General features: G+C 33.1%; 1 pseudogene; it reads right to left on the minus strand.

Moving 5' to 3' along the window:
• Positions 1 to 16,403: 16,403 nt before the first annotated feature.
• Positions 16,404 to 21,398, minus strand: LOC111178997 (transmembrane protein 135 pseudogene; annotated as a pseudogene).
• Between the last annotated feature and the right edge of the window lie 1,857 nt (positions 21,399 to 23,255).

A 23,255-nucleotide genomic window follows, 5' to 3' on the forward strand; every position in this document is an offset into this window, starting at 1 on the left:
CACCAAAGAAGATATACAGATTGCCAGCAAACACATGAAAGAATGCTCAACATCATTAATCATTAGAGAAATGCAAATCAAAACTACAATGAGATATCATCTCACACCAGTCAGAATGGCCATCATCAAAATATCTAGAAACAATAAATGCTGGAGAGGGTGTGGAGAAAATGGAACATTCTTGCACTGTTGGTGGGAATGTAAATTGATACAGCCACTATGGAGAACAGTATGGAGGTTCCTTAAAAGCTAAAAATAGAACTACCATATGATCTAGCAATCCCACTACTGGGCATATACCCTGAGAAAACCATAATTCAAAAAGAGTCATGTACCAAAATGTTCATTGCAGTTCTATTTACAATAGCCAGGACATGGAAGCAACCTAAGTGTCCATCAACAGATGAATGGATAAAGATGTGGCACATATATACAATGGACTATTACTCAGCCATAAAAAGAAACAAAATTGAGTTATTTGTAGTGAGGTGGATGGACCTAGAGTCTGTCATACAGAGTGAAGTAAGTCAGAAAGAGAAAAAGAAATACTGTATGCTAATACATATATGGAATCTAAGGGGAAAAAATGTCATGAAGAACCTAGGGGTAAGACAGGAATAAAGACACAGACCTACTAGAGAATGGACTTGAGGATATAGGGAGGGGGAAGGGTAAGCTGTGACAAAGTGAGAGAATGGCATGGACATATATACACTACCAAACGTAAAATAGATAGCTAGTGGGAAGCAGCCGCATAGCACAGGGAGATCAGCTCAGTGCTTTCTGACCATCTACAGGGGTGGGATATGGAGGTGGGAGGGAGGGAGACGCAAGAGGGAAGAGGTGTGGGAACATATGTATACGTATAACTGATTCACTTTGTTATAAAGCAGAAACTAACACACCATTGTAAAGCAATTATTCTCCAATAAAGATGTTTAAAAAAAACTTTTTAGCGCAAATACTTCATATAATTGCTATAGCAAAATATTTCTGCCTATGCTGTACTGGTTTAGATTTCTTAAAATAGTAGTCCATTGATGTTTGTTCTGATGATACAAACATTTCTGATAAATTATACAGCAATTTTAAACCTCTCTTGTTTTAAGAACCAACAAATCTTGTTTAAAATCAGTATCATCAGCTTCAAGTTTCTTTTATTTCTGATTCACTGCATGTCAATGTATTTCTCTGAGAGTCTTTGAATGGTGTTAGGGTAGAAGTTATTTCAGTGAAGACATACTGAACGATATCCTCAGCGAAAGTTAGCTGATACCCACTGATTTACACCAGCTTCTCCTTGTTACCAGACTCTTAGGTCACTTCACTATTCAATTACTTATTTTACAAATGCCAAGCACTATTCTTATTCTGGGAATACAGGAAATACAAGGTCCATGTTTCTTCTTATAAATATTATTCATGGTCAGAGATTTGTAAATATGAGTTATGATATTTGTTATGAGGTGTTTTTAAGAGTTATCATTTCATGACTTTTTTCCCAGTGCTAAGTTACACTCACTCATTTATAAGCACATTCCTTAACAACTCCCCTATTTAAGGCATCCAGAAGCTTTGCACAGAAGTATAAGCAATACAAAGAAACAAATCTGAGGGGGAAACAGGGCACCCTTAATTTTTGAAAAAAATCACTATATTATTTTCCTTTTTACAGTTCCAACAGTTTAATGAGAATCTATGAGGTCAGAGACATATTTACCATATCAAATTATTTAACTCTGTTTTAGACAATCTGTATTTTAGTAATCACATATATCATCTTCATGTCATTGCAAAAGGGGGGAAACATGTATATTCATCAGCAATAATTATTAGAGCAAAGATTAATTGCTACCAATAATAATTAGTCAAATTAATAATTAATGACCATGGTATACCTACCACAGCATTAAAAGAGCAATTATGTTACTCATTGCTACATCACATCTGTATCATCTAGCATATTACAATTGTAAATGATAATACATATTGAGGATTTTATTGCTGCATACTTATTTCTAGAAGTGTTCTTAGGCCATGATTCACCCACTAATTGTATGCAAAGATATAATGTAAATAAACAATATAATGTAAACTTACTGCAGTAAATTTACTCTAAGAAAATTGAACAATCCTATCTTATTTTAGGAAATTTATATAAATGTACTTTATAAAATAAATAGTTGTATCTCTTATTCCATCTTTAATTCATAATCACAAAGATAAGCAAGGGTATAATTACATGGAATTCAATTCCTTTTTGTAAAGCTAAATATAGAGGCAAGCAGCATTTGAAAGGCAAGAACATTGAGAAAAGGTATATTAATTAAATACAAAAATAATACAACTTAAATAATTAATAAAATCTTATAAAATATGTAAAAGTCAAGCATAAAAATAATAAAATATGTAATGATACTTATATCTCTTACCCATCACAAATACATATTTTACCAGGAAGAGGGAGGAACGAGTCCTAACAGACTTCAAAATGGAAATCACATGATAAATATAAATTTTATTTGAAAATGCAGATATCAAGAAAATAAGTAATGAACAAATGGAAGAGAAGCTGATAGAAATGAGAAGGTAAGCAAGATCACAGTGTACCTTTTTCCTAAAAATATGTAATGCAAAAAGACTTTGGGAATGATGGAATGAGGACCTCCATGAACTCATTCTCTCACTGAAACTATGAAAATACAGGCAAAAATACTGTACATCCCCTACATATGAACCTTCAAGTTGAGAATTTTCAAAGATGCAAAAGTGCATCTGGTTCCAGAAGGGAACCAGAACCTGTGCCATCAACGTCAGGTGTGAGTGAAATTACAGCTTGCCCTCCCTCTTCTATTGCTGGTGATCCTTCAGCTCTACCATCTCCCATCTCCTCTCCCTCCTCCAGTCAGTAACTCTTCTTGCCTGTTCACTTGATGCCAGCCCCTGTATGCCCAGATGTTGTACTGGACTACTGTACTTTTCAAGGGACTGTACTGTAAGATTAAAAACGTTTTCTTTATTTTTTATTTTTTATGTATTATTTTTGTGAAAAGTATTATACACTTATTATAGTACAGTACTACATAGCCAATTGTGTTAGGTATCTAGGCGAACTTTGTTGGACTTATGAACAAATTGGACTTACAAATGCGCTCCTGGAACTGAATTTGTTCGTATGTAGGGGACTTACTGTAACTAAAATCAACCATTTCATGAGTCTGGAAATTAACTAAAGCTGCAGAACAAACTAAGTATAAACTCTCCAAGAGAAGCTACTAAAACTTTATACTGCCACATAGTGAGTGACATTTTTAATTTGGCGCTAATCCCATTCCCCTTCTTTCCCCAAAACAGTGTTGTGGTAGTCGAAAGCCACCAGCTTTTGTGAACAAGGGAGAAGTCTGACCTCTTTTGGAGCTCCGTTAAAAGCACCACCCCAAAAGCAGTGAATATTTTGTCTGAAGTTACATCTATGTGGAAAATTTCTATGCCCAGGACGTTGTGGCCTTTTGATTTGATTCAGAGCTCAGCTCAGTGGGTAAAGGGGGAGCCCCAGGGCTTTATCAAAACAATAGCAATGTACTGGCAGCATCGCAACTGCCTAAGACTGAGGTTCAGTTGGAGCAAACAGGAGTCCTGAAGAAGGAAAATTTTTCAAAGAAATCCTGAAGAACCAGATGACCACAGGGAACTTTGAAATGTTCCAACATATTCATGGGGGTCTCAAAGGCTGTACCTAAGCCCAGGAAAACATGGGAAAGGAGAAGAATGAGTATATATATATATATATATATATATACTTGTTGCTAGACAACCTACTCCACTAAAAAAAAAAAGAAACTGAAGAGAATTATTCAGGCTGAAATGAAAGGATACTAAATAGTAACTCAAATCCACATGAATTAATAAAGACACTGGTAAAGGGCACTAAATAGGTAAATATAAAGCACAGTATAAACATATTTATTCATAACTCTTTCCTTTTTTTTAAAGAAGACAACTACATAAGGGAATAATTATAAAATTCTGTTGTTAAAATTGTAATGTATAAATGTATAATCTGTATGACAATAACAGTACAAAGAAAGGGGAGAAAGAAAATTATATTGTAGCAAAGATTTGTGTATTATTAAAATTAAGTTAGTGTTAATTAAGTTAGTGTTAATCCAAACTAGATTGTTTTAAATTAAGATGTAAACTGTAATCCCTTTCAGGAAAGCACTAAGAAAATGACTAAAAAATATATATAGCAAAATAAACAACAAGGAAATGAAAATGGTTTACTAGGAAATATCTTCTTAACACAAAGAAGACACTAATTGAGGAATGGAAGGACAAAAAAGAAGACATAAGATATATAGAATACAAATAGCAAAAATCCTGCTTTATCAATAATTACATTAAATATAAATTGATTAAATACTTTACTCTAAAGGCAGAGATTGGCAGAATGGACAGAAAAATACATGATCCAAATAAAGCATTCTATAAGAAATATGCTTTAGATTCATAGACCCAAATAGAGGGAAACTAAAGGGTTAACAAGATATACCATGCATAGAGTAAAAAAACTGGACTAAATGTCCAGTTTTAGTCTAAAACTGGACTAAATGTCCTATTATATGAGATATAAACAGACTTTAAGAAAAATTCCTATTAGAGATAAAGAATAGCATGTATAATGATAAGAATATCAACCCACCAGGAAGATGTAACAGTTATAAATATACATATGCCTAACAACAAGAGTTTTGGGACAAGAGTCCCAAAAACAAAGCAAAAACTGTTTGAATTGAAGGGGGAAATGAATAATTAAACAAATAATAATTGGAGATTTCAATAACCCACTTTCAATCATGGATAGAACAATAAGGCAGAAGATAAATGAGGAAATATGCCTTGAACAACACTAGATACCACCCAAACATAAAAGATATCTATAGATCACTTCATCCAACAATTGTATAATACACATTCTTCTCAAACGCATATGAAACATTCTACAGAATAAATTACATGATAGGTCATAAAATAAGTTCAATAAATTTAAAAGACTAAAATTATACTATGTTCTCCCATCAAAATGGAATAAAATTAGAAATCAAAATAGAAGTAAATTAGTAAAATTCATCAATGTGTAAAAATTTAAACAATGCAGTTCTTAAAAAAAGACAGTGAGTCAAAGAAAAAATCACAGGAGAAATTAGGAAATACTTTGAGATGCATATAAACAAAAATAAAACATACTAAAATGTACACTTAAAGGGAAATTTATACCTGTAAATGCCTATAGTATAAAAGAAAAAAAAAAGATCTTCAATTAATACCTTAACCTTCTTCTTCAAGAAAACAGAAAATAAGAGTAAACTAAGCCAAAAGCAATCATAGAGGATGAAATAATAAAGATTAGGGAAAGAATGAATGAAATTAAAAACTGAAAATCAATAAAGAAAATCAATGAAACTAAAAGTTAGTTCTTTGAAAATATCATCAAAATCGACGATCCTTTAGCTATACAGAACAAGAATAAAAGAAGAGTTAAATTACCATAATCAGAAATGAAAAGGGGTCATTATTACCAGCATTATAGAAATAAAAATAATTATAAGGAATTGCTAAGAATAATTATATGCCAAAATTTAGATAACTTAGAAGAAATGGACAAATTCCCAGGAAGTATTGTAACTTACTCAAGAAATATAAAATCTGAACAGACATATAAAAAATAGAGATTGGATTATTAATTATTTAAATCCACAGAGAAATGCTCTGGCCCAGAAGACTTTCTTGATGAATTATACCAAACATTTAACAATATAATACAAATCCTTTATAAACTCTTCCAAGAAATAGAATAGGGAACACTTCTCAATGCATTCTATGAGGTCAGTATTACCCTGATACAAAAAATTGGCAAAGACATAACAAGAAAAGAAAACTACAGACCAATACAATAAGTTCCCTATATATGAACTTTCAAGTTGTGAACTTTCAAAGATGTAAACGTGCATTCACATGTCCAATCACGTAAGTTAGTTCACGTGTCTGGTGTTATCTGAAAAGTTGGGTACCTAGGCTAACTTTGTTGGACTTACTAACAAACTGAACTTACGAACACACTCTTGGAACAGAACTCATTGGTATGTAGGGGACTTACTGTATCTCATTTAAATATACATGCAAAATACTCAACAAAATACCAGCAAACAAAATCAACAACATATAAAAAGAATTAAACACTAGGATCAAGTGTGACTTATCCCAGCATTGCAAATATTGGATTAACATCTGAAAATCAGTCAATATACAACACCATATTTATAGAATAAAAGACAAAAAAATGCTCATCTCAATAGATGTGGTTAAAGTTTTTGATAAAATCCAACACACTTTCATAATAAAACCATTCAGCAAACTGAGAATACATGAGAACTTCCTCAACTTGATAAAGAGAATGCATGAAATTCTACATGTAATATCACTCTTTTTTTTTTTAATTTATTTTATTTTTATTTTTGGCTGTGTTGCATCTTCATTGCTGTGTGCAAGCTTTCTCTAGTTGTGGCGAGCGGGGGCTACTCTTTGTTGCGGTGTGCAGGCTTCTCATTGTGGTGGCTTCTCTGGCTGCAGAGCACAGGCTCTAGGCATACGGGCTTCAGTAGTCGTGGCTCACAGGCTCTAGAGCGCAGGCTCAGTAGTTGTGCCACACGGGCTTAGTTGCTCCGCAGCATGTGGGATCTTCCTGGACCAGGGCTCGAAACCATGTCTCCTGCATTGGCAGGCGGATTCTTAACCACTGCACCACCCGGGAAGCCCAGTAGTATCACTCTTAATGAAGAAGCTGAATGCTTTCTTCCTAATATCAGAAACAAGACAAGGATGGCCACTCTTGCCACTTCTATTCAACTTTGTACAGAAGTGTCTAACCATTGCCATTAGGAAAGAAAAAAAAATTAAAGTATAAGGTTGTAATAAAGAAGAAAAGCTATATTTACAAATGTCATGATCTTGTATATAGAAAATCCTAAGGAATCCACTAAAAAAATATAAAATCAATAAATGAGTTCAGCAATATGGCAGGATATGAGATTAATATGTAAAAGTCAATTGTATTTCTATGCAGTAGCAATAAACAACACAAAATGAAATTAAGAAAACAATTCCATTTATGAGGTATCAAAATAATAAACTTAAGCTTACAAATTTAATAAAAGTATGTACACTGACAACTACAAAATATTATTTTAAAAAATGTATGATCTAAATGGAAAGACATCTCATGTTCATGTGTCAGAAGACTTAATATAGTTTACATGGCAATACTCCCCAAAGTGAGTTACAGATATGAAGCAATTCATATAAAACTCCCAACTGCTATTTTTTTCCAGAAAGTGACAGATTGTCCTAAAATCTATATGGCAATGTAAGGATCCCAAAATAGCCAAAACAATATTTTAAAAGAATAGAGTTGGAGAAATGTCTGTTTAGGTCTTCTAAATGTACATTTCTCCAAAGAAGACATACAAATGGCCAAAAGACACATGAAAAGATGCTCAACATCGCTAATTATTAGAGAAATGCACATCAAAACTACAATAAGGTATTACCCCACACCAGTTAGAATGGCCATCATTAAAAAGTCTGCAAATAATAAATGCTGGAGAGGATATGGAGAAAAAGGAACACTTCTACATTGTTGGTGGGAATATAAATTGATGCAGCCACTATGGAGAACAGTATGGAGATTCCTTAAAAAGCTAAAAATAGGGCTTCCCTGGTGGCGCAGTGGTTGGGAGTCCACCTGCCAATGCAGGGGACACGGGTTCGTGCCCCAGTCCGGGAAGATCCCACATGCCGCAGAGCGGCTGGGGCTGTGAGCCATGGCGGCTGAGCCTGCGCGTCTGGAGCCTGTGCTCCGCAACGGGAGAGGCCACAACAGTGAGAGGCCCGCGTACCACAGAAAAAAAAAAAAAAAAAAAGCTAAAAATAACAGTACCATATAATCCTGCAATCCCACTCCTGGGCATATATCCATGGAAAACTCTAATTCAAAAAGATACATGCACCCCAATGTTCATAGCAGCACTATTTACAATAGCTAAGACATGGAAGCAACCTAAGTATCCATCAACAGATGAATGATAAAGAAGATGTGGTATATATACAAATGGAATATTATTCAGCCATAAAAAAGAATAAAATAATGCCATTTGCAGCAACATAGATGGACCTAGAGATTGTCATATTAAGTGAAGTAAGTCAGAGAAAGACAAACATCATATGATATCACTTATATGTGTAATCAAAAAATGATATAAATGAACTTATTTACAAAACAGAAATAGACTCACAGACATAGAAAACAGATTTATGGCTACCAATGGGGATAGTGGCGGGGGGTGGTGGATGTGTGTGGCAGAGATAAATTAGGAGTTTGGGATTACCATATGCACACTACTATATATATAGTAGATAAACAACAAGGACCTACTGTATAGCACAGGGAACTATATTCAATATCTTGTAATAACCTATAATGGAAAAGAGTCTGAAAAAGAATATATATATCAATGTATATGAATCAATTGACCAAAAATGTAAGAGTTCATTTCTGGACTCTCAGTTCTATTCCATTTATCTGTATGCCTGTTTTCAAGCCAATACCACACTGTCTTAATTTTGTAGAATTGTAGTAAGTTTAAAAATTGGGAAATATAAACCAACTTTAAAATATATATATTATGATATACATAAAATATATATATCATATATATATAAAACAGAATCACTTTGCTGTATACCTGGAACTAACACAACATTGCAAATTAACTATACTTCAATTTAAAAAATAGTTTAGGGGCTTCCCTGGTGGTGCAGTGGTTGAGAGTCCGCCTGCCGATGCAGGGGGTGTGGGTTCTTGCCCCGGTCTGGGAAGATCCCACGTGCCGCAGAGCGGCTGGGCCCGTGGGCCATGGCCGCTGAGCCTGCGTGTCCGGAGCCTGTGCTCTGCAACGGGAGAGGCCACAACAGTGAGAGGCCCACGTACCGCAAAAAAAAAAAAAATAGTTTAAAAAGAAAATGTATATAAACATACAGTGGAATATTATTTAACCTTAAAAAAGAAGGTAATTCTGTCATTTACAACAACATGGATGAACCTGGAAAGTATTATGCTAAGTGAAATAAACCAGACACTGAAAGGAAAAAATGAATAGAGTTGGACGGTTTATACTTCCCAATTTTTTAAACTTCCTACAAAGCTACAACATCAAGACAGTGTGGTATTGGTATGAAGATAGGCATATAGATAAATGGAATCGAATTGAGAGTCCAGAAATGAACTCTTACATTTTCAGTCAATTGATAGTTGACAAGATTGCCAAGACAATTCAGTTGCCAAAGAATATTTTTTTCAACAAATAATTCTGGGACAACTGGATATCCATATGGCAAGATAATGAATTTGGCTCCTACCTCACACCACACACAAAAAATAAGTCAAGCTCAATCACAGATCAAATGTAAGAACTAAACTTATAGAATTCTTAGAAAAAAATAAGGATAATGATTTTAGGTTAGGTAAAGCATCTTAGATATGACACCAAAAGCATAAGTGACAAGAGAAAAAGAAACAAATTGATGCCTTTTTCAAAGGCCACCATCAAGAGTGAGGAAACTCACAGAGTGGAAAAAAATATTTGTAAATCATATATCTGACAAGGGACTTGTATCAAGAGTATATAAGGAACTCTTAAAACTTAATAATAAAAGACAACCCAATTGAAAAATGAGAAACATATCTGGACAAACATTTCTCCAAAAAATATGAAAACGCGGTCAAAAAGCACATGAAAACATCCCTAACATCATTAGTTATAGATTCAAATTAAACCCACAATAATATATTATTTCATACCCACTAGAATGGTCATAATCACAGAGGCAGGAAATAAGTATTGGTGAGAATTTGGAGAAATGGAACCCCCCTACACTACTGATGGGAATGTAAAATGGCCCAAATGCTTTGGAAAACAGTCTGGCAGTTCCTCAAAAAGTTAACCAAGGAGTTACAATGGGGCCTCGCAATTCTACTCGCTCTAGACATATACCCAAGAGAACTAAAATCATATATTTACATAAACACTAGTACATAAATGTTCCTAGCTGCATAATTTGTAATAGTCAAAATGGAAACAACTTAAATTTCAATTGGGAATGGATAAATATAACATAGTGTATCCTCACAATGGAATATTATTCAGCAATAAAAAGGAATGGATTGCCAATGCATGCTATACATGGATGAGCCTTGAAAATACTATCCTATTTGAAAGAATCTAGCCACAAAGATCACATATTTTTATGATTACATTTATATGAAATGTCCAAAATTGGCAAATCTATAGCTAGAGAGTAAATTAGTTGCTTTCTACAACTGGGGGTTGGAAGAGAAGATGAGAATGGGAGTGACACTAACACGTGGGGGATTTCTTTTTGGCCTGAAGAAAATGTCCTAAAATTAAATTGCACTGATGGCTGCACAACTTTGTGCACACACTGAAAATCAGTGAACTACATGCTCTAACTTGGTTAATTTTATAGTATATGAATTATATCTTAATAATGTTATTTAAAAAAAACCTTTTCCAAACAATAAGAAATTGTTATGTAAAAACTCAGAGGAATAATTTTAAAATACTGAATGTGTTTTTTTAAATGGACTAAATGAGTAATGAATAGTGTGTCATAAATCCTTTGTCAGCCTGAAACCTCATGGTCATCCACTAGTATAATTCAGCAAATTTTATCCCTTAAATTATTTACAAGGAGAGCATTTAGAAATTCAGAAAGTATGCAACTAGACAGAAAATGAGAGCAGCAATTTGACTTAAGAAGAAAGTTCATTTGTTGTTTGGTGTTTGGTATCTTTAGAGAAGAATTTCATGCAAGAAAACTGATTGCTTTTGTGCGTTGCATGTTGCTAAAGGGCTGAGTGGTGAGGTTTTCATACCCATGGCTCTTTCTTTTCAGAAATAAATAGACCCAAATTCCCATTTCCATCATCCTTGTGATGGGAGGTAGCCTTCAGACAATTTCATTGAGTTCAGGACCGTAAAGGACAAAGGGAAGAAAATCTGAAAAATGAAAGCCTTTTTAGCTCCTGAGAATTATTTTCTGTCTACGTTCAGTATTGGGTGTCTAAGAGATAGTGATAAGCCACCAGTGATCCATTTAGAATGGGCAGGCATTGGCCTTAGTATGCATAAATGATTTCCAGCTCAATTTAGTTTCCAGGCTACATTAGAATACTGCATATCTAGGCTTATGATAAATCCCTTCAGCCTTTGTAGTGTTTCCAGAAGAGTTTTCAAAGAACAAGGAACATCAGGGTCAAGTTGATAGTAGCCTCACAATGAGAAGTATAATTGGGACAAACAAGAGGGCATGTAGATACAATCTGAATTTGAAATCAGCTGATTTGTATCCCCTGTTTGTGTCATTTAGTCTCTCCACTCATATGAACTTTGGAACTAGGTTCTGTAAGTTCTTCCTCATACAAAAGATTACAATAATAAATTCATTCAATTTCCATTATGCTAAATGACCCTGAACCCTTTCTGCAACCTTTACTGCCAATATACACCTGGGATTCATTCATCGTGTTACTTAATACATTATGAAAATAACTGGGTTACAGACTTTGTATAGAAATCAATTCTATATGCAGATCATTTCGGTGGTGGTAACAGAGCAAGATAAGACATGCTTCTAATCCACAGTGCAACAATACACAGAGAAAACTGTTATTGGTCACCAAAAGTGTCTCCACCTATAAATGATGATGAAAATGATAATTTACTGTATGTCATGCCTTATCATAAGCTCTTTATAAGCATGAATTTATCCTATAATAACCTTAGAAACTAGGATGATACATAAATCAGGAACTGAGACATACAGAGTTTCAGGAAATTGTTCAGGTTACTCAGTATGTCACAAAGCCAGAATTCCAGCTGGAGCAGTTGGGCTTGAGAGCCTGAGACCTTAACCACGATATCTAGTCCTGTGTAGTAAGAACAGATGGTGTCAATTTCGAAAAGAATAATGTTAATCTATTTTTTTAAATATATCAGTTGCAAATAGCTAAAGGTCATTCTATGCTATTGCATTTTCATGGAGTAGTTACAGAGTGATTTATATGACATATATTTAAATTTATACACAGTTTAAAACAAATCAGATTAGGGTAATTTAGTTGCATAGTAGAAACAAATGAAAAAATAATTTCTAGTTTTTAAAGCATTTAATGGAGAGAAAAGAAATTTAACTTTTATTATGCCTCACTAGACTGAAGTTTCCTCATCTATAAATGAGAGAGCTGGAAGATTTGACTATATATTAGCTATAAAATTGTTTTTATGATTTACCTCAAGATCCTACATTCATATCCTCTCCTATTTTTCTAAGAGGCTGTTTATTTCTTTTTCTTACACATTTATAATAGCACTTAATATATTAAAAAGTAGAATGAGTTTTTAATAGTATGTGTTAAATATATTTATTTCTCATTTATTATTATTCTTATGATTTATTCTGTGCTCTTTTTCCATTTAAAAATTTAAATAATTTTATATAGTCATATATATCACTTATTTTCTTTAATTTTTCTGGTTTTCCTGTGTTATATTTTGTCAGATGTTTCAAACATAAAATACAAAATAAGTTACCCAGTCTTTTACTTTATGAGTTGAATTTTAAGAACATGTTGATCTTTTATTCATTCAGAATTTTTGATGCAAAATGAAAATTAATTATAGATCAACCTCTCCTTCAAGTAACCAGCCAGTTAGTTATCCCAATATCATTTATTAAAGTTTCTACCTCTTTCCAAACTGATTACCTATTAAGGAAATCCAAACTTGATCATAAATTACATTCCCAAATGAGTTTAGGTCAATTTATAAAGTCTTTCTTCTGTCTCATGGAGCTGCCCATCTATCCCTGCACCAGTAATATACTGAACAATAAATAAATGGAAAGATTCTGACCTTCACTTATGGTAAAAGGGAAACAAATTAAGGTAACAATGAGTTTTTTCATATCTTTCAGATAGACAAATATTTGTACTTCTAATAATACAAATATTGGTCAGAATGTCAAATTCAGTCACACCAAAAATTTTGGTGGAATTGAAAATTGTTCAACCAGGCAGCATCTGTAAATATTTTAAATGTGCATGCTCTTTAACTTCACACAGTGATTCTCAATGTGTGGTTTGAGGTTCCCTGAGGGTCCTCAAGATATTTTCAGGGGATTTGTGAGGCCAAATGTTTTCATCACAATACTAAGACATCACTTGCCCTTTTTCACTGTGTAAACATTTGTATTGACAGTTTAAAAGCAATGATTGGTAAAACTGCTGTCACTGTAGCCAGAATAAAGGCAGTGGCAACAAATGTTGCAAATAGTCGTATTTTTCTCCATCATGCACACAAAGTTACACATACACACACACACATACACAGTTTCACTCATAATATCCTGATGAAGCACTAAAAATTATTAATTTTATTAAAAATCTACTAATAGTATACGTTTGTTAAAATATTTTATATGATGAAAAATTAGGTACACATTAAGCACTTCTGTTGCCTACTGAAGTATGATGGTTGAATTAAGGGAAAAGCTCTTATATTAGTTGAACCAGCTCCTTATCTCATGCAACATCATTTTTACTAGAAAGAATGACTGACAGACAAACTATGGTTATTCAGACTTGAATATTGGGGAGATATTTTTTCTAAAATGAACAAAGGGAGTCTGTCACTTCAAGAAAAACAACTGACGCTGTTTGTTGCCAATAATAGAATCTGAGCTTTCAAGCAAAAATTAGAATTTTGAAAAATTATATCCATCACCAAAAACTTGACAGCTTCCCCATACTTAAAGACTTTTATATGGTGATATTAACAAATGTGATGTTTTTTCATATTCTATAACAAAATGTCAACATTTGTGAAAACTTAATAACTCAGGGAACCAATATTTTCAAAATGATCCATGCATGAATAAAAGGGTCATTCTAAAGGTAAAACACAAATTTTAATGTTACAGTATGAATAATTAATTTGGTTTCAGATTCCACATTGCAACTAATCTTTAAGAAACTTCTACTTGTTGGGACTTCCCTGGCGGTCCAGAGGTTGGGACTTTGCCTTCCAATGCAAGGGGTGTGGGTTCGATCACTAGTCTGGGAGCTGAGATCCCACATGCCTTGAGGCCAAACAACCAAAACATAAAACAGAAGCAGTGTTGTAACAAATTCAATAAAGACTTTTAAAAAAATGGTCCACATCAAAAAAAAAAAATCTTAAAAAAAAAAAAAAGAAACTTCCACTTGTCAAGTTTTGGTGTAGCATCAAAAAGGAACATCTACAATTTTCTGTAAAAGTTACTAAAATATTCCCCTTTTCTAAGTTTCTATCTGGGTGAAGTCAAACTTTCATCCACTTCACCAACATTACAATACATTGAATGCTGAAGCAGATGTCAGAAATCAGCTGTCTTATATTGTCAGACATTAAAAAGACTCAAAATATTTAAATGATGTCACTCTTCTCACTAATTTTCTGTTTTGGAAAATATAGTTATTTTTCATAAAATTATGTTGACATCAGGTTTGTTATTATTTTAAATCAACAAATCAATAAGTATTTTGAAAATTGTCAGTTTTAATCTCTAAAGCAGCAAATATTGATAGACATATCCTACATTTTAGAAAGCTCTTTGCTCTCCTCAGTATAAAGTATAATAATTGAGAACCACTGACTTTGAAAATCCACTAATAGAAAATCACCTTGAATAAGTGCATAAAATTACTAATGGCCTAGTAATTGCTAGATAGTTCACATTTTTTCCTTTTTTCAATGGAAGTTTTTATTGAGGTTATCCTGATCCTACTCCACAGTTCTATATTTGTGCTGGGAGAGATGTTTTGTCTTTTGGTCCATGGTTAACTATATTCAGAAGATAACTTAGAATGTGAGGTCAGTGCATTCCACACACAGGTACACTTTTTTTTTTTTTTTTTTTGGAATGGACACATCTATTTGACTTTATTTATAATGCAAGTTGCCAATCCATATCTGGTTAATTAGAGGTAGAAACACATTGTCTTCAGGAATACAGTTTCTTTGTGTTTGCTCAATACTTTGCAGTCTGTACCAATGAAATCAAATTATCCTTCTCTATTCACTACTGCAAACTAGTTAACTGCTCATTCCAGCTATACATTCATTATATGACTGCTTCGTGATGGTTATTTCATTTCATATTTTCTGTAAAATAAAAGATGACTATAGCTTCTATTAAAAAAAATAAATAATAGGAATGTACCTTTTGACCAGTAAAATTTCACTAAACAATCTCATCATATCTCAGTAGAATCTGTCTTCCAATTTCATAGTCCTTTAATCTGAATGAAAACAATAACTTATGGATTAAAAAGTTTTCTGTTTAACTGACAGGAAAAATATTATAAACATAATTTCTGAATAGAGAAAATGAGATGTAAGTAGCAGTACTTTCTTCACTGCTATAATACTTCATTTTTAAAAGCAAACACAGTACTAATCATTTTGATTCCAGTGAATAAAAACTTAAAACTGAATTTACTAATAAATTTGGAAGTCTGAAGCCAAAAGGATCCTTTAACTGTACTGCCTAATAGACAAGTCAATCCTAAAAAGGTAATCACAATGCAAAATTTTGGCCTAATTAAACTGGCTCTCTCTGATACTGTCTTTTTTGTTTGGTTTCAATCTGCCATAACAACCAAGGTTAGAATTACATGTAAACCAAAGTATACATGGTGAAATTGAATACAGAGGAGTAAGCATTTAAAAAGTCTGGGTTATAATTCTTATTGCTACACAAGTTCTACTGCATAATTAATTTACAGCAGCCTAAAACTTCTCAGCAACAAAATTATATTTAAAAAAAATACCATTATCCCTATATGTTACATTAATTGTAATGTAACATATCACAACAACTTAAGCCTTGAATTAACTTAGAAAAGAATAACTTGTCCCTGAAAAACTCTAAAGAGTGATCATATTTCAATCAAAGCTGTCCTGAACTAACTCATAATCAGCAGTGACTACATTTTGTCACTTCTTTGCTCTAACAGGAGTAAAAGTGATGACAATGATTTTGTGAAAAGAAGCTAGAGAACCTGCATCCAATTAGTCATAAAATGGACTTTTAAACAACCACTGGATTTTTAGAATGTTTTTAGTTGTCAAACATCCCTATAGGTGAAACAGCTGAGGAACAAACTGCCTAACTTGCCCAAACTACTTTTGTTCCATAGAATTTGATCCCTTCTAAATCGACAACAGCATACAAACTTAGCTATGAAGACTTCAGTCCTTGTAAATGAAAACAAACATAATAAACCTACAGGGGGTTTAAAAGTAACTTCATTTGAATATTCAAGTGTAATGCTTCTGTAAAAGATTAAAACATACGTTTCAACTTTAACAGATATGTCAATTTGCATTTGTTCTTAACCTGCCACTAATACACAGGTTCACTGGGCTGCCAAAGAACCCAGCTGATCATGGAGAGAGATGAAGGTATCAGTGGAAAAAGAGCACGGATACTATGGCATTTATCCAAACAGTATGACCCGTCTTTGCATCCCTGAAGTAAGAGTGGCCACTTTCTCCAATTAATTTGCTCTATACTAAATAAAGCAGCATTGTCTGTGAGGAGTTACTCCATACCTATAAAATTTCACTAGTATAGTTACCAATTCAGAAGTTAAAAAAAAAAAAATACAGACCAAATCCATGTATCTGTGATCCTTTGTATCCTAAAATGTAGAAATATTCTTAGTTTTAACCAAGAATTATATTGGAATGAAGTAAACCATCTTTTAGAGTAATTTTGAGTATACTCTTATTTGTTACTACATTTCTACATAAAGTATTTAAGATTGCTTGTGGACATAATTTAATCTATAATATATCATAATGTCAACCATTACAGTGATCCAGAATGAGATTCTGGCTATAGAGCGAGCTTAATTATTAAGCAACACTTTCCTAAAAAGCTTCTGTATTTCTGATTGGTAAGAAAAACAAACAACAAAAAGAGCATCTCTCATTGAAATAACACTGACGTTCAAGCTCAGGCCCCCTTCTTTGTGTTCAACATAATTAACTCTCTAGGAAAAAATAATGAAACATTAAGTCACATTAACAAGTTACAGTCATCTTCAAGGAAACTCGATGGGCAATTCTGGTGTTACAGTTGTGTATCTTGGATCTAACCTAGGGATTAAGTCCTGAAAGTGTTTAGATGCACCAGTACCAAAAACATCAAGGACTTTTCGGTTCATGACGGCAAATCTGCCCTTGGTGAGCCTTAAAAGGAACTTCCAGTAAGATTGTCTCAAGGTATGAACTTCCATGACAGCTGCCTGGAAGCAAATTGCTGTAGAGATGGAATAGATGATAGTGTCTGCATGGGGAAAATAGGGAACCTTTCCTGCTTCAATGCCTTTGAAATACATTGTCTCTACCAATTTGGAAGCTAAATACATGGAAATTGTGCTTTTATAAAACATCATTGATATTCCCACCAAAAATCCAGCTATAATGGCATGCAGTTCATCATCCAGATTTCTGACCCAGCACAAGAAGCAACTAGTACCCTTGTATATACTAACAAAAGAGCCCAGAAAAGCTCTGAGCTGGAAGTTTTCTTTATTGTAGAAGAGAGAAAGTAGCTGGAATGGCTGTGTAAACAGATGCCTAAATGCAGAGGGAATCCAGAGGCAGCACTGGATCAAGTATCCCATGCTAAACATTCTGATGAAAACTTTAATGCAACAAGAGATGCAATTATCCTCATAGTGTTTGCAACATCAATGACTTGGTCCATGCTTACATACTGAAACCACAAGCTTCCTGACTAGAGCAATTATATTCATTCCTCTTGGTTTTTCCTCATGTTTCTCAGTCTTTTGTTCCACTTTTGCATATGCCGCCTCTGGTGAATAAGAATGTGTGGGAATTTCTTCCTTCCCAACAATGAACCTAAGTGTAGAGAATGTAAATCCTTTCAAACAGTCCTTGCACCCACGCAGGAACGTTTTGCTAAAGGGTAGACTAGTGGTAGAGGCTACCAGTTGTCTCCCAATATCTGTTCTCACTTTCTTCTCGTAATAGGCCCCATGAACTTAAGCTGGGCAAATGGGTTGCCAAAACCATAATATTTTCTAGCTTTTTTTGCAGTTAGGTGTGACCAGGGAAATGTAAGGAAAATGGTAACAAAACTTCTGTGAAGACTGGAATGTGGACGCAATATCTACAACTAGAACAGATATCTTGCACAGCAAGGTAAAAGCCACATGTTAAAGATGGTAGAGCACAGAAGGAGCCTGGGTCCCTAAGGAGACCAGAGTCACCATATTCGTCATAGTCTGCCAATATTTTTGTGAGAGTGAAACAAATTTCTATCTACAAATTTCTATCTTGAGTAAGCAGCTATAATTTGAGATTTCCTGTTACTCATAATTGGACCTAATTTTAACTGAGAATGACTCATCAGTACTGTTAGAGAAACAGGACTCTATTTTATCTGTTTATTTGTTCTCTTTTCCTAGTGTAAGTGATTTTCCATTAGCATTATCAATGGAGTTTTTCAAGATAGTAGATTACTATTGAAGGCGAGGGTGGCAACTCAAATTTTCTTGGAATATTTGGTAATCCTATTTCTAGAGCACATGTCCATACAAAGCTACTGATATTTTTTAACTGGCGGGAATATTTCAGAACTAATTCACACTCTTATTTGCATATGCATACACAATACCTTATTTTGCTTGATTCAGTGAAGCAAAACACTTTTTCATTTATAAGTTAATAATTACTCCAGCAGTAACTAAACTATAATTACTAGCACAGGAAGTTAGCTAGGTACCATGTCTCCACCATAAAACTGTAAAATGTTTGAATTAGAAGATATGTTAGTAAACATCTAATTCAACTCTTTCTTCTTTTTAGATGAAGATGTTCAGAGCTACAAGGTAAAAATTACAAAATCACAAGATTATTTATAAAGCAGTGGTACAAAAAAGCACCAATTATTATTCTCTAGCACATTTATTGTAACCAGTAAGAACCACTTTATCAGCTTGGAATACTAAATGAATGACATTTCCTTTCCTTTTTTTTTTTTTTTTTTTAATTACTGAAGATCCTACTGTCTTTGTTAGTAGGAAGGCCATCAGCCTTCTTTTCAATTGCTTATAGAACTTCATGATCATACTCAGCTCTCAGATTTTACTTAGATCTCACTACTGGGAGAAGATTAGAGAACCTGATCAACTCACCCACCAGTTTCACATTTTCACATTTTCTCTTTGACACATGGGTTCTTGATTTTACATATAACTTTTATATTGTCATAAGGATTTCAATGATACTTAGTTTATCTAAAAACACTGTAAAATTAGTGACAAATCACATTTGAAAATGCAAAATTCATATTTTACTCAGTAAGGTGTAAGAAAGAATTCCATTTACATTTATTTAATGCAAGCATAGTTCTTGGACTCCCCCTTAACAGTAAGATACAAAATAATTTAGATACTGTCTTAAGGCTGACTTTAGGAATCTTTGGAACCTTCTGGGATCTATCTTTTCTAACTTCCCTAAAGGACATCTTTCTAAGAGATTGCTTTACAAAAAAAATCTACTTATGCACACAATCCTTTAAGTAGATGGCAGTCATACTTTAATTTAATTCATTATACCACTGCCAATGCATTGATCTTTTGTCTGTTTCTGTGCAAGTTAACTTATTTTGATATTTTATGTCATGAATCACTATAGGAATTTAATTAAATTGATATATTTACTGTGCTATAATTGCCACTAAAGTATTGTAAATGTCAGACTACTCTGCTCTCATCCCAGATCATGACTGTAAATAAGATGCTGCAATTCAGATTCTGTTCTTTATCAAGAGATGTGTACAAAAAGAAATAATCTATTTTGACCCAAAATCTGGAATTTGAATTTTACCTTTCACATAGAAATGAAAAATAATTCCACAGAATATTTGATAAATTACCTATAATTATTTTTTTCAATTTTTTCTAATGTTCCAATGTTTAATGCTCTTCTGTGTTCATGATCTGATCATTGATAAACTGCCTGTCAGTAGTTGTGCTACTCAGTTTTTTAGACTCTAATTTATTCAGCACTTTTTTGAACATAAGTTAGTTTCATTTCCATTTTCACTAAGAGCATTTTCAAAATCTGATAATTTAGTTTTAAAAGTTTCATACTACATATTATCAATATAAAATTCCTATAAAAATGAAATATCCCACTTAGCAAATTCATCATCTGAACACACAGGAGCTATGATTGTACACCTTGAGGTATTTATCAATATGGCAGCATAGATACTATATGATGGAATTAACTGGCCAGAGTATTTAAGATAAATAAACTTGCATTTAATAATGGAACACATTATTGATACTTAGACTGAAAAGTAACATGTTACTTTGTATAATAAACATGTTACTTTGTATAATAAATATGTTTAAATATTTTGAATGTTTAATTTTTTGTTTATTTAAAGTCATATTAGTTTAAATCAACCACCTATACCGAAGGTCATATTTACTTACCATTATATGCAAAGTTAACTTAATTCCTTCCAAAAATAGACAGACTATAAGCAAGCAAGTTGGGCATTAATAAGTGTTAATTTATTGACATATAAAGCTTTAATTAACACTTTAATATCAAAAACTATTTAATATCCTAAAATTTGGGAGCAAATTAATTCAGTACTAGATTAATGAATAAACACTTAAATAAATTTTTGGATTTAAAGTTCTATAAAATAGTTGATTTCTTAAATGTAGAAATCTATTTTTTATATTATTCTGAAATTTTTTGGTTATATTTATATACTTCATAGTTTAGAATAGTGTTAGACTTATAGAAAAATCTGAAGATAGTATAGAGAGTTCCTACATAACTCACACCCAATTTCCCCCATTCAAACATTTTCCATTAATATGGTACACAATTAATGAATCAATACTGATCTATTAGTATATATCTTAGTATCTTACATCAGTATGGTCACAATTAGTGAATCGGTATTGAAACATTATTATTAATTCATGCTCGTACTTTATTACTATTCCCTTATTTTTTATCTAATGTCATTTTTCTGTTCCAGGATCCCATCCAGGATATTATGTTACTAGTCATCCTGTCTCTGTATTCACCTCTTGGCTGTTCTCAAACATTCCTTGTTTCGGAGGACCTTGATAGGTCTGAGTAGTACTAACCAGGCATTTTGCATAATATTCCTCAACAGGAATTTAACGTTTTCCTCATGATCAGACTAGTGTTACAAGTTTTGGGAAGAAGACCACAGAGTTAAAGTGCCATTTCCATCACGTTTTATGAAGGGTAAATACTATCAACATGATCAATCATTGTTAATGTTGACCTTAATCACCTGACTTAGGTAGTATTTGTCAGCTTTCTCCACTGTAAAGTTACTATGCTTCCCTATTTTAATTCTGTACTCTCTGAAAGGAAGTCACTATGCATAGCCTACATTTAAGGAATTGGGAGTTATGCTCCACCTACTTGAGGGTAGAGTATCTATAGAAATTATTCAGAATTTTTCTGCACTGAAAATTTGTCTATTCTTGTTTGCATGTTTGTTCAATCATTTATTCAAATCAGAATGGAAGAAAGCTTAATTTAAATTGATAACATCTAGTACCAATGATAACTATTGAAATGGAGGGAATATTCAAAAATCTTTGTCTTAAAAGGGAATATGACTTTCCATATATGATTTTCTAGCATATGGCTTGCCAAGGTGACTCTGGTACTATTACATATTAATGATGGTTAAAATAAAATAGTCTTAGGGACTTCTTTGATTCTCTCTTTGATCTTTGAAAAATGCATCTTTACCAGTAAAGGAAGAAAAAAAAATCTATTCTCAGTTCCTCTTCAGAACTCTTTAGGAAAAGCCAGATGGAGAAAGGCAGTTTCACTTGAGTCATTTTTCATTTTCTCATTTTCTAACCTACATATTCAGTTTTCCTCCCTTTTTTAGTAAAACTATATGTTTTCTTTATTTACTCTTTATTTATGGAGCAGGTACCATGTGTTCTGTGCTGAGGATAATGAGCAAGTTTGCTATATTTGGTTCCCACATAACATTGATTACAATTAACTTTGCTTCATTTGTAGTTAAATTAAGGAAAGCAATGATTATCATCAAGCAACTATATCAGTCAGGACCACTGCACTTTTTTAAACCATGTGGCCATTAGGAAATACTTCACGTTCCTCATTTCTTTATACAATTAAGTGAGGTACCCTGGTTCAAATACTACGCATCTTCCAAGACACCTTAGAAATATTCAGTTCAAGACCCTAGAAGGCCATGGAAATCATAACTGGCCAGTCACAGGATGAAAATCAAGAGAATTTTCTTGGTGATATAAAAACAAATCCCCAAAATTAAGAAAATGGTAATAGGAACATACATATCAATAATTACCTTAAATGTAAATGGATTAAATGCTCCAACCAAAAGACACAAACTGGATGAATGGATAAAAAAGCAAACCCCTTATATACGTTGTCTACAAGAGACCCACTTCAGACCCATGGACATATACAGACTGAAAGTGAGGGGATGGAAAAATATAGTCCATGTAAATGGAAATCAAAAGAAAGCTGGAGTAGCAATTCTCATATCAGACAAAATAGACTTTTTAAAATAAAGACTGTCACAAGAGATAAGGAAGGACACTATGTAATGATCAAGGGATCAATCCAAGAAGAAGATATTACAGTTTTAAATATTTATGCACCCAACACAGGAGCACCTCAATACATAAGGCAAATGTTAACAGCCATAAAAGGGGAAATCTATAGTAACACAATAATAGTGGGGGAGTTTAACACTCCACTTACACCAATGGATAGGTCATCCAGACAGAAAATTAATAAGGAAACACAAGCCTTATATGACACATTAGACCAGATAAACTTAATTGATATTTATAGGACATTCCATCCAAAAATAGCAGAGTACACATTCTTCTCAAGTGCACACGTAACATTCTCCCGGATAGATCACATCTTGGGTAACAAATCAAGCCTCAATAAATTTAAGAAAAT

Source organism: Delphinapterus leucas, chromosome 5 (assembly GCF_059928025.1).
Source record: "Delphinapterus leucas isolate spDelLeu-1000000601 "Yukka" chromosome 5, BTC_Dleu_Yukka2, whole genome shotgun sequence".
NCBI lineage: Eukaryota > Metazoa > Chordata > Mammalia > Artiodactyla > Monodontidae > Delphinapterus > Delphinapterus leucas.